The sequence below is a fragment of the Micromys minutus genome (assembly GCF_963924665.1).
Source record: "Micromys minutus genome assembly, chromosome: 33".
Classification (NCBI taxonomy): Eukaryota; Metazoa; Chordata; class Mammalia; order Rodentia; family Muridae; genus Micromys; species Micromys minutus.
Window position 1 is genome coordinate 21,004,819 of NC_137968.1, and position 11,696 is coordinate 21,016,514.

An 11,696-nucleotide genomic window follows, 5' to 3' on the forward strand; every position below is an offset into this window, starting at 1 on the left:
TGGCTCCAAGAAGATGGAGTGTGTGCCGATGCCCCGCAAGGAAGGAAATGAAAAGGTTACTCGGGGATTGTCAATAGAACAAATCCCAGGAGCGTCTCGGCCTCTCTAAATGTTTTGATAGCAGAATTTGATGGGCTGTAAATCAGAGCAGGCCCGTCTTAAACATTTGATCATGCCTTATTTATTTATGTATGTGACACATGCAACTAGAATTGATTCCCTCTCCTTTCAGTCTCAGGGAGATTTTTTTTTTTTTTTTTTTTTTTTTTTTGCTCCTGCTTTTAGAAACACATCACTCCTCTGCTGGCCCTGGGGGTGGAGGTGTCTCGGACACAATGGTAACTGCTAGGATGCTTCCTACCCAGAACGATTCGCCTTGGAGAGAAAATGATCAGGAATTAGCTGCTTCAAAATATGACTTTCATCATTGTGTTGTTTCCTTCTGTTAAAAAAAAAGATTATTGCTCAGAGAAAATGGAAGGGTGAAGGTGTTTACTGGAGCACAGTGACAGATACACAACAGGACAGTTTCCTTTGATTGTGGAGTCAAAAGCCACCTAGATCTCTCCCTACAGGTTTGGGTTAACCTTGCCTTTGTCATTCCTTTCAACAGCTATAGCACACTGTTTGCTTCCTTGGTATGGAAGCCAGCCGCAGAGCATCTCAAGTGCCCGCTGTTCCGGAGGCAGGTGCTCATGTACAAGCCTCGGACGTTTCCCTCTCTGTGTAGTAAACCCCGTAGGGCAGGATTCTTGCGTCTCATTTCTGAGTGTCTGAAGCAGACTCTGATGTCCCACACTTGACAATAACATAGGACTGAGAAGAATGACCTGTGTGTGTGTGTGTGTGTGTGTGTGTGTGTGTGTAGAGGTCAAGGGTCAATGCTGGGTATCGCTCTTGATCTAACTTATTCTTTGACAATCTAGAACTCATCAGTTGGCTAGATTGGCTGGCCAGCGAACCCCAGAGACCTGCCCGTCTCTGCCTCCCCGGAGCTGGGAGTACAGGAATCCCTGGTCATGTGGGTACAGGGGATCCCAGCTGGTCCCTGTTCTCCACAGCAAGCATTTTACTGCCCAACCCGTCTCAGTCCTAGGTTGTTGCTTTAAGATGAGCTTTAGGAACCCAAGTCAATTCCAGCAGGCCTTTCTGAAGTCATGATGTATCATCCTACCTTCCAACAGCATTCTGCCTTCTACTCCTTGGTGTGTGCCTTTCTTTCCCTGTCTCTACGTCCTCCTCCCAGGTGCCCAGCTTCCCACTCAAGAGTCCTACACACAGCTCAGGGACAGCTTGGGCTGCTTCTATGTCCCACTGCATCAAGAAGCATCACTTTTTAACAGGACCGAGTCAGCTTCTGTCCAACCATCAGATGCCAAGGGATGTCCGTTGTCTTAGTCTTCTATATGACCGCTGCTTAAGAATGCAGGACCCTAGGCCCTGCTCCCAAATGTTTGGGGTTGACTAATTTGGACTGAGTCTCAAGAACTGGTGGTTTTTCAAACTGCCACCCCAAAACCAGGAATGGTGAGAGGGTGCAACAGACAGTTTGCTGACCTACCCATAAAATTCAAGTGTAGCCTTAAGATAGACTGGAAAGAAGTCAGAAAACTTAGGGATGAACTCAGGGTCACAGTTGGCCTATTGACAGCAATTCCTATCACGTGGGTGAGAGAATGGTAGTGAAGACAGAGAAAGATCAACAAGTTGGAAACTGAAGCTTAGAGACAAACCCAGGACAACTAATGTATGCATCGAATTCCTCCCACCCCCATGCCAGCACTGCTTCCCCCAAGACACCTACTGGTCAGAAAACCATGGGAATAGATGGCATTGTTGTGATTTAAAAACATGAAGAAGCAATGCCTGTTTCCTCAGGAATGATCTGCCCTTGATGAGCTGTACCCACACTGCTAAGAGCTCTGTCAGAAAACCCAGTGGAGCCAAACACATCTTTCTAGACTTTGATGTCTTAGAGAGAAGCTCCCTGTCAGAGCTTCCAGATAGCCCTGTTATTTCCTTTGACAGCCTTGGTGCAGATCTCTGAAAAGGACAGATGGCTCCCATGAAGGCCCCAGGTGTGATTTCCTTGGGCTCTCTCTGGTCTCTGAGCATCCATGGCCCAGACTGGGCTTTTGCAGAGCCACTGGCCTCTGCCTGAGTCTCCCATACTGGAAACCTGCATAGAGGAGGCTCCTGCAGGGATGTATCGCTCCCTCTGGTACCTTCCTTCAGAGGTCAAGAACTAGACATGATCCTCAAACTAAAGTCCAGGTTTCCTGTCAGCCACATAGAGCAGTGTCTCCAGGGATGCTCTGGGACTTTTGTTTCTGCTGCCTTCAGACCACAAATAAAGAAAAGTCAGGAAATGCCACCATTGTGACTCGCAACATGAGAGAAGGGAGGAGAAAGAGCCAGAAGATAGTGGGAGTGTGGCAACCTGGAGGGTCCCAAAGAGCCTCCCTATTCAGGGTGAGACCTACCTCAGAAGTAGCAGCATTTCCAGGAAACCAGTAGTAAATCCAGAATTGCAGGATCTGTTCCTCATTTACTGACCATAACCCTTCCTTTGAAAGATCCCCACACAATTTGTAGATAAAGTTTGTGTCCTGGTGCTACTGTTCTTCGATGTTGACCACACTCCTTAATCTCTCTGAGCCTTAGAGCCAGCCCACTTGAAGTCTTGGAGAAATGAAACTCCCATATTTGGCATATACTAATCCCGTAAAGAGTAGCTACTGTCCTTTGCTTGGGAAATGAGTATGGAAGGATCTGCCTTGGAAAGCATCCCTGAATGGGAGAAAATTCTAGATGAAAAAGTGAAGCACTCTCAGCAACTACTCAAAGAAGCATGGGAGTAAAGTGTCTCTCAGCCACTTGGATCCTGGCAGTTTGTTTTGGCTTTGTTACAATGACTGACCAATCACCTGAAGGGTCTCAGAGACCTTACCTTCAATGCTTATCCCTCTTTTCCTCTGGGAACTCAGAGTTGTCTCTGGGAACCTCTGCCTTTTGGACCCTCCCTACCTGATAGACTCTGACCCTCTGAGGAATCAACTGCCAGTTCCTTAGTGTCATTGTCTAGTCCCCAAGCCTGTATCTGCTCTCACAGATTAGCCTTGCCAGGCCCCAGAGGCACTTTTACTGTTTTCAGGAGGAGGATTACGGTCCTCAGTTCAGAAGAGCTGTCATTTTCCTTTCCTGCACCCTCCCACCTTCAAAGGCCTGCTCACTAGGGGAGGCTATATGGTATGTGCCAAGAGCCATGGGGCCAGATAGCATCTGTTCAAATCCCAGCTCTGCCAACAACGGGTTGTGTGTTCTCAGCCAGAACGCATGTGCTCCCTGGTCTTAGCTCTTCCATGGACGGTTGGAGTTAATCATACCTGCTTTGCAGAGTTGTCATAAAGATTCACCAGGAAGGTATGGGGATTTGTACCAGCAGGTCATCTGCCTCATAAGAAGAAATGGAAACCGCTTCATGGTTCAAAGCTTCCTTTGTCACTTGTCTTTGCAATACCCATGTGCTCCATTGTCCTTTTCTCATGAGGGGAGGTCACCCCTATCCTGTACCCACCCCTTCCTGTACCCTTCTTCCACATGGTGAACTTGGCTCACTGCTCACAGAGAACCTCATACCTGAAACCATGTCTGACCCTGACAGGTACCTGGTCAGTCTGCCCCCAGCATTCATACATCACTTCTATGCCACTGAAAGGCTTCCAGATGGAAGCCAGTGTTACAGGGTAAACTGTGTCCAAACCCCTAGACTCATATGTTGAGGTTCTAATAGCCTGCTACTCAAGTGTGGAGAAACCCTGGATGAAGGTGCTTAGTGTGGAGTTGAGTTATTATGGTGGTCCCTAAAACAGAGTGGTGGTGCCTTTCTACGAAGTTAACTCTGTAAACAACGCGAATGAAATTCACTTAGTTTCTCCTCCCCTCCTCCCTCCACACACACACACACACACACACACACACACACACACACAGAGGGAAGGACAGTTCACAGTTTTGTTTTGTTTTTTTGAAGTGAAGCATTATTAGTGTGTTGGGTATGCGTGTGCCCAGTTCAGGCCCTTAGAGACACCAAGACTCACATTTATTTATTTCTGTTTTCCTTTTTGTGCACACATGCACACCTGTGTGTGAGTGGATATGCACCGCATGCACATCTGGGGCCCACAGGATGGGAAGGATATTGGATTCTCTCGAACTGGAGTTTACAGGTGTTTGTGAGCTACCACAAAGATGCTGGAAACTGGCCCTGGGACCTTGGAAACAGCAGTAAACCCCTTTAACTTCTGAGCCATCAGCTCTGTCCTCCAGCCTCCGACTTATTTCTATTCTTACCAGCTTTGACCAGTGCATCTCAGGCTCTGCTCGGAACACTTTAGCTTCTGTCCCAGTGAGAACCAGGCTGCATGGAACCCTAACCGTGACCGTGGCTCGTGCGTCCAGACAGATACCCCCAAGTGCTTGGCTCTACACACCCCCAAACCTTGGTGTGCCAGGATAATGTTTCCCAAGGCAGTGATCTCCCAACCCTTCCAGTGAGACCCAAAAGACTCCACATATCAGGAGTCCTTCCTAGTTTCAGTCTTTTTCCTCCCTTTTAGTCCGCTCTGGCTTCCATGCCTGCTTGTTGAGAAAGTTTTCAAAGCTAGTGCACATTTTGAACCAGTCTTGGAACCCAGAGAGGCAGAATACCTATTTCATTACAATTTCTCTCCCAGACTCACTCAGCAGATTAGAATCGTTCTGGTCCAAAAAAAATCCTTTCTCCCCTCACCCACCTCTGACTAATGTCTCTGTTCTACATAAATGAAGTCTCTGTTCACTCCCTCCTTTTGGAAAATTAAAACTCAGATGCTTCATACCTCTTGGCCAGTGGGTGAGCCACATCCTTCTGTGTCAACAGTGCCCGTGCTTGCAGAATGTTGGGTGCTTCCCCTTCCAGTATTCTTCCACTTACATAGCCCAGCACCCACACGCTACATGCATGAAGACCCATGTGTACCCGTGCTCACACGTTCAAACGTTTCTGAGAGGTTTTAGCATACTCCGTATGAGTAGCTCTCTACGGTCCTCACGAAGAGTTTTCCATTTTTCCCATGCTGTTACCAGACTTATTAAGGCCAAAGCCTGGTGCTGAGAGCCCTAACTACCTAGGATCAGCCACCTGTCCTCAACAGCCAGAGTGAGAAGTAGAGAGAGGAGATTTATTTCATACAACTACACTGAGAAGAACAAGTAGAAAAACAACGTGGACAGAAGTCTATTGTGCCCAAGTTCACCTTCAGAGCATGAATGTGAGGCTCACAGTTGTTTTAAAGTATTTTTTTTTATTTTTGGCACATTAGTGTTTTGCCTACATGTATGTCTGTGAGAAGGTGTCAGCTCCCCTGGAACTGGAGTTACAGACAGTTGTGAGCTGTCATGTGGGTTCTGGGAACTGAACCTTGGTCCTTTGGAATCACAATTCATGCTCTTAACCAGTGAGCCATCTCTCCAGCCCAAAGGTCCAGGTTTAAAGGGAAAGACGTATACACAGCTAACCAGTCCTGGGATAGGTGTGGGCCTGTCCGCACATTTGGCTCCTGCCTTTGTTTCTATCCGAAAGTTGTCAACAGGTAGGAGACACGCCTTACCTCTAACTGACACCAAATGTGTTAGTCAGGGTCTCCATTCCTGCAGAAAATATCACCACCAAGAAGCAAGTTGAGGAGGAAAGGGTCTAGTCAGCTCACACTTCCACATTGCTGTTCATCACCCAAGGAAGTCAGGACGGGAACCCAAGCAGGTCAGGAAGCAGGAGCTGATGCAGAGGCCATGGAGGGATGTTACTTACTGGCTTGCTTCCTCTGGCTTCCTCAGCCTGCATTCTTATAGAACCAGGTCTACCAGCCCAGGGATGGCTCCACCCACAATGGGCTAGGCCAGGAATGGCTCCACCCACAATGGTTGGGCCAGGGATGGCTCCACCCACAATGGGCTGGGCCCTCCCCCTTGATCACTGGTTGAGAAAATGCCTTACAGCTGGATCTCATGGAGGCATTTTCTCAACTGAGGCTCCTCTGTGATAACTCCAGCCTGTGTCAAGCTGACACAAAACCAGCCAGTACAGCAAGGCCTCAGCCATTCCCTTCCCTTATGTGCTGCTATGAAATAAACTCCAAGCCTTTAATTCCAGCACTTAGAAGGCAGAGGCAAGAGGATCTCTGAGCTTGAGGTAGCCTGTTCTTCAGAGTGAGTTTCAGGGTCATCAGGGCTATGCAGAGGAACCATGTCTCCAAAAAAAAAAAAAAAAAAAAAAAACAGAAAGAAAGGAAGGAAGGAAGGAAGGAAGGAAGGAAGGAAGAAAATTGCAAGTCCTTAGGGCATATTTCTCAATAGTCTGATAGCCAAAGAGAGCTGTTACAGGATGTAACTAGGATCAGAGCAGAGACTAGGAACAGACACACATGGATGAGACACAGAGACCGTTTGTTAAGACATAGAAAGCACACAGAAGCCTAGAAGCAGGGCCAGCGAGCTGGACACCGTTACCAGCTCAAAGTAGTGTTCGATTCCCCTAAGAGTGGCGAGCCTTTGAGGGTCATTCACATAGCACCCACTGTCTCCCACACTCCTGTACCCTGTACTTTTCCTGCACATGCTCTCTCCTTCATATGGAGCCGACAGGAAGAGGTTTGCAGTCTTCTGACAACTGGTTTCTTTCATGTCAGTCTTGATGACTCTCTCCTCACCCCACTCCCCTGCCGCAGAGAGGAACAGTGTAGCCCTCAAGAATGTCTTCACCCCTCCCAGGACAGTTGCTTATGGAACTGTCCACGAGATGGTCTCCCAGTGGTGATGGATATGGTAAATACTCCACATGTGGCTCCTGAGCCTCCTCACTGGAAATAAGTGCAAAGAGCTCTATACAGCTGGCGGTTTCCATATGGAACAGCACAGATCCAGAGCCATATACAATCAACAAGCTATGTTCTTAAGCACAACATAGACCAACTAAATGTCACTTATTGGAAAATGCTTTGAAGAAAGGAAAGAAAGTGAAGAAACGGTATTGGGAAGAAATTCACTTACAAAGAAATGACAGGCAGGCATGCCCTCTCCAGGGGGTGGACTGACAAGAGGCCCTGTGGAGGAAGTGACACTCCTGCTCGAACAGCTGGAAGGTGTCAGCAGAGGCGGCATGGGTCACAATATGCCCAAGCTTGCCGGCTGTTACAAAAGAGTGGAGTTCACTGTGGTGTGAAACCAGAGAAGCTGCCAAAAGTACCCAGAACCAGCTCTGATCTTATCACGTCCCTCTGTTGCTCTGGAGATGCAGCGGGGGATTTGTGGGTGGCTGTGGTAGAAACCCAGTCGAGAGTTGATGGTGGCTTCGCTCAGAGCTAAAAAGGTGCCTCTGAGCAGTAGTGGACAGGACTGCTGGTGAACCGGCTGTGAGGATCTGAGGCCCAAACGGGCAGTGGTAGAGTCCTGACAAACTTGAATGCTCATGTGGGGAGCACATGTTTGAGAGGAAGAAATTCAAAGGGAAGTGGGGGGCTAGAAGAAGCCGGTGTCATCACCCTAAAGGCTTCAGCTGTAGCTCCTGCAGACGCAAGAAGCTAGTCTTGCGGTTCATCCCAACATGCCTGTTAGAGACAAGAGTAAAAGAGGAAAGCAGAAAGAATTGTTATCACTTTATCTTATTATTCGGTTTTCCTAGACAGAGTTTCTCTGTGTAGCCCTGGCTATTCTAAAATTCACTCCGTAGACCAGGCTGGCCTCCAACTCAGAGATCAAGTTGCCTCTGTCTCCCGAGGTTAGAATTAAAGGCGTGCACCACCACTACCAGATGAAAAATTGTAATCAGTGTGTTGGGAAGAGCAAAATTAAAGGAGTCAAGTGACCACAGGCTCATCTTCTAAGAACCGGTATGAGCTTGGAGTTTAAAGTTGGGAGAATTGGGGCAAAAGGCGTGTGCTTAAGTAGCCCTGGTCAAACACTGTCTGAAAGATGATATAGTAACAAGCTCATCTCTCAGTCATTGTTATGGTCAAAATCCCTTCAAGACAATCTATGCAGCCTCTTCATCACAGATCTCACCTTAGGGTGGCCCATCTTGTAGGATTTGCCATTGCTGGAATCCACGGTGACTACAGCCTTAAGACATTGACTCTGTGCCTTAAACCTTAAAGGAAGCTGAGTCAGCCCAGATAGGGACTCAAGTCTTAGTGACGAGCGTGCCTGAGCAGAGTCAAGTGAAAGTCTGAATCAAAGTAAGAAAGACACAGAATGAAGGCAAATACGTCCAGCATTCATCCAGCTTCAGTGACCTTTGGAGCCTGAGTAAGGAGTCAGTGTTTCTCAGAAAACCAGCTTCTCAAGAGTGTGATGCATGTATAGCCAGCAGAGGGACATGGTCACCCTCTGCTCTGCTTTTCCCGTGGTGTCTCCTTACTCCTAAGGGGCGTGCACCCACTGTTGGTAGAGTTCCATCCAGAAAACACTACTGTCCAGTGTCTGAGGGATCAGGTTCTAGGCTCACCAGGGGGCACTGGCCCTTCCCTGAGTCCTGTGCAGTGCGGCCCCTGAGCCCTAGTGACTCATGCCTTTGCCCCGTTACATGGGTTTCTCACTTCTGCCCTTGAGTCCTGTCCTAAGCCAATAAGTCGTCTCTTCCCTTCACTTCTAGATGTGAGATATCCTTGTCTCCAAATACGCTCATCTCCATTCTAAATACAACATGACAATAAAAGTAGTCACAAAGTAAATGGCGTTAAAATGCCAACAGTGGCCCAGCCCAGCAGTTCCCTAGAGTTCTGATGGCCACGCCTTCTAATAAGCAGCTTGTTCCCGTGGCCAAACTAATGTTTGTTTGATGCAGTTCCCATCAAATTTCTATTAGGACTGTATTCTGCAGTTGATTCTGATTTATGAGAATAATCAAAATAACCAAGAAAGGGTCTGGGGGCTGGGGGAAAGAACAAGGAGGAACCACCATGACACTAACACGTCCAAATATTTAAAAAGTAAGTTAACAGTGAGCCCTAGAAGCTAGACCAGATGTACAGTACGACTGGACAACTAGAAACAAGCTATAGTAAATGTGAATTGTAGTAGGTGGTAAAGGTGTTTCTTATACCTTACATATCACACACTGCTGAGATAATGGGGAATTGTTCAAGAAAAAAAAAACGGTTGTACTTAACTTGAGAGTGTTATACCAAACTCTAGATAAATTCAGTACTGGTGACTCAAATGTAAAACAAAAGTCATTAAGTTAACAGGACACCTATGACGCCAGCACTCAAGAATCTGGAGAGGAAGACATCTGAGAGTTTGAATTAGGCCTGAGCTACATAGCAAGTAGCCAACCCTGGCTTAATAGCAAGGCCCTACCTTAAAAATTAAAAGCATACGAACAAACAAACTTAAGCCCAAGGCTGTAAAGAAACCATAGATTGCTTATGAGGAGTCAATATGGTTTAAGTGAGTGGTCAACATGTAAGAAGGGAAAACATGAATTAATATACCTCATCTCAAAACCAAAAACAAAACCACAAAACAACAGGATTTGCAGATATAAAATCATAATGAAAGAAGCCACAAATGGAAAAAAAATGATAAATTTGTTATCTAAAGCTTAAGATTTCTACATGTTAGACTTACAAAAATACTCTCATAACAGCTGAAAGGCAGACTTTTAAATTTTGCAGCAGGTGTAATAACACACTAATACAAATTAGTCATAAAACCACTGAGCACCACAGTGAGGGAGTGACATAAAAACCTGTTCACAAAAGACAGAAGACAAACGGCCAGGAAGCCTTTGAAAACAATGCAACTTTACCAGCCTCAAGCCCATGGGAGTAGGTAAGGGAAATGGCTCGGTTGGTAAAGCACTTTCTGGGTTCAGATCCCCAGAACTCCACATAAGACATGGTAGTGCATGTCTATGATCTCAGCACTCCTACAGTGAGGTAGAAGACAGAGACAGGAGAATCCCCAGAAATTCTCAATGAGCTAGCCTGTCATACGGACCAGTGAGCAAAAAGGGACCTTGCCTCAAGCAAGTAGAAGTCAAGGGCTAACTTTCAGAGTTTGCCCTCTGATTGCTGTACATATGTAGAAGCAGTTGCATACCTACACACACACACACACACACACACACAAACACACACACACACACACACATACACACACACACACAAACACTCACACATACACATACACACACAAACACTCACACACACACACTCACACACACACAAACACTCACATACACACACACACTCTCACACACACATACTCACACACACACACTCACACACACACAAACACTCACACACACACACTCACACACACACACATACTCACACACACACACTCACACACACTCACACACACACACACATACTCACACACACACACACACAAACACTCACACACACACACTCACACACACACATACTCACACACACACACTCACACACACTCACACACACAAACACTCACACATACTCACACACACACACACACAGGGTAGGAGGGTTGTTTTGTGGCTTTAAAGTTTAGAGGCTGGTGAGGTGGCTCAGCAATTAAGAGCACTCACTGCTATTCTACAGGACCAGAGTTTGGTTCCCAGCGCCCACATTAGGTGGCTCACAATTGCCTTCAGCGGCAGCTCCAGGAGATCGGATGCCCCCTCCTGACTCCTGCAGCGGCCCATAAACACATCCACACACAAACATGTGCATAGGGATAAAATAAATCCTTTTTCTAAATCACGGACATGTACGGAAACAGTTTTCCTTATCTAATTGTCAAGGCCCCTTGGTGGCAGTGCTTCATGTGAGCCAAGTTGGGAGGCAGAGCCTCTCGGGCACTGCCAGAGGAAAGGTCATCTGAGGCAAAAATGCAGTCACGTGAGTCCAAAGGCAGTTACTACAGCCCAAACTGAGCCAACCATGGGAGCACATGCCTGAGCTCCAGCCCTCAAGAGCCTGAGCAAGACTTCACAGCCATTGTGGACTGTGCTAGGGATGCAGGGCCACCCTGGATGACGTGACAGACCCTGTCACAAACGTCCCTATAATGCGATACTAGGCTGCCTCTTTAAGTGGGTGTGGAGTGAGAAACAAGGAAAGTGCTGCACTTGGATTCGTGGTTTAAACTGTCTTTGTTTGAGCTTTTTGGTTGTTAAGTCGTGGGACAGTCTCACTATTTAACCCAGGCTAGCCTTGAAATGAAACCCACCTGGGTGCGTGGATTACAGGCATGAGTCTCCACCCCAGGCTTTCACCAGCACGTTCTAATGCCATGGAAACACATTTACAGGCCCCAGGTAGGTGTCTTGCTTCTGATGTTCCACAAATAAAGAGCAACTTGTGACACCTCGAGTGTTTCGTGCTCCCCCACCCTGCACTTCTGAAGATCCCCAGGGTCTTTGTTCTCTTTCCGTGACTTTGTGTCTCTGAACGTGGAGGCCCCAACTTTGTTTGCTTGCCTGGCTGCACTTTCTTCCCAGAGAAAAGAAGAGAGCATCGCCTTTCATGTCTCTCACCCACTGCCATCTTGCCATCGGTGCTTACATGTGTGTTTGATTCGGTGCCAGTTGGGGTGGGTCACGGGAACAAAAAGCTGGTCTCTTTTGCATTTTGAAGAAGAGTCACTGAGTCTGGTTCTGTTCTTGTCCCACA

At 47.2% G+C, this 11,696-nt stretch overlaps 1 protein-coding gene across 1 annotated transcript in view; it reads left to right on the forward strand.

Annotated features, from left to right (window-relative positions):
- ZHX2 (zinc fingers and homeoboxes 2) overlaps window positions 1-11,696 on the forward strand; it is a 145,501-nt gene that overhangs the window by 116,660 nt on the left and 17,145 nt on the right. The gene's annotated exons all lie outside the window — the stretch shown is intronic.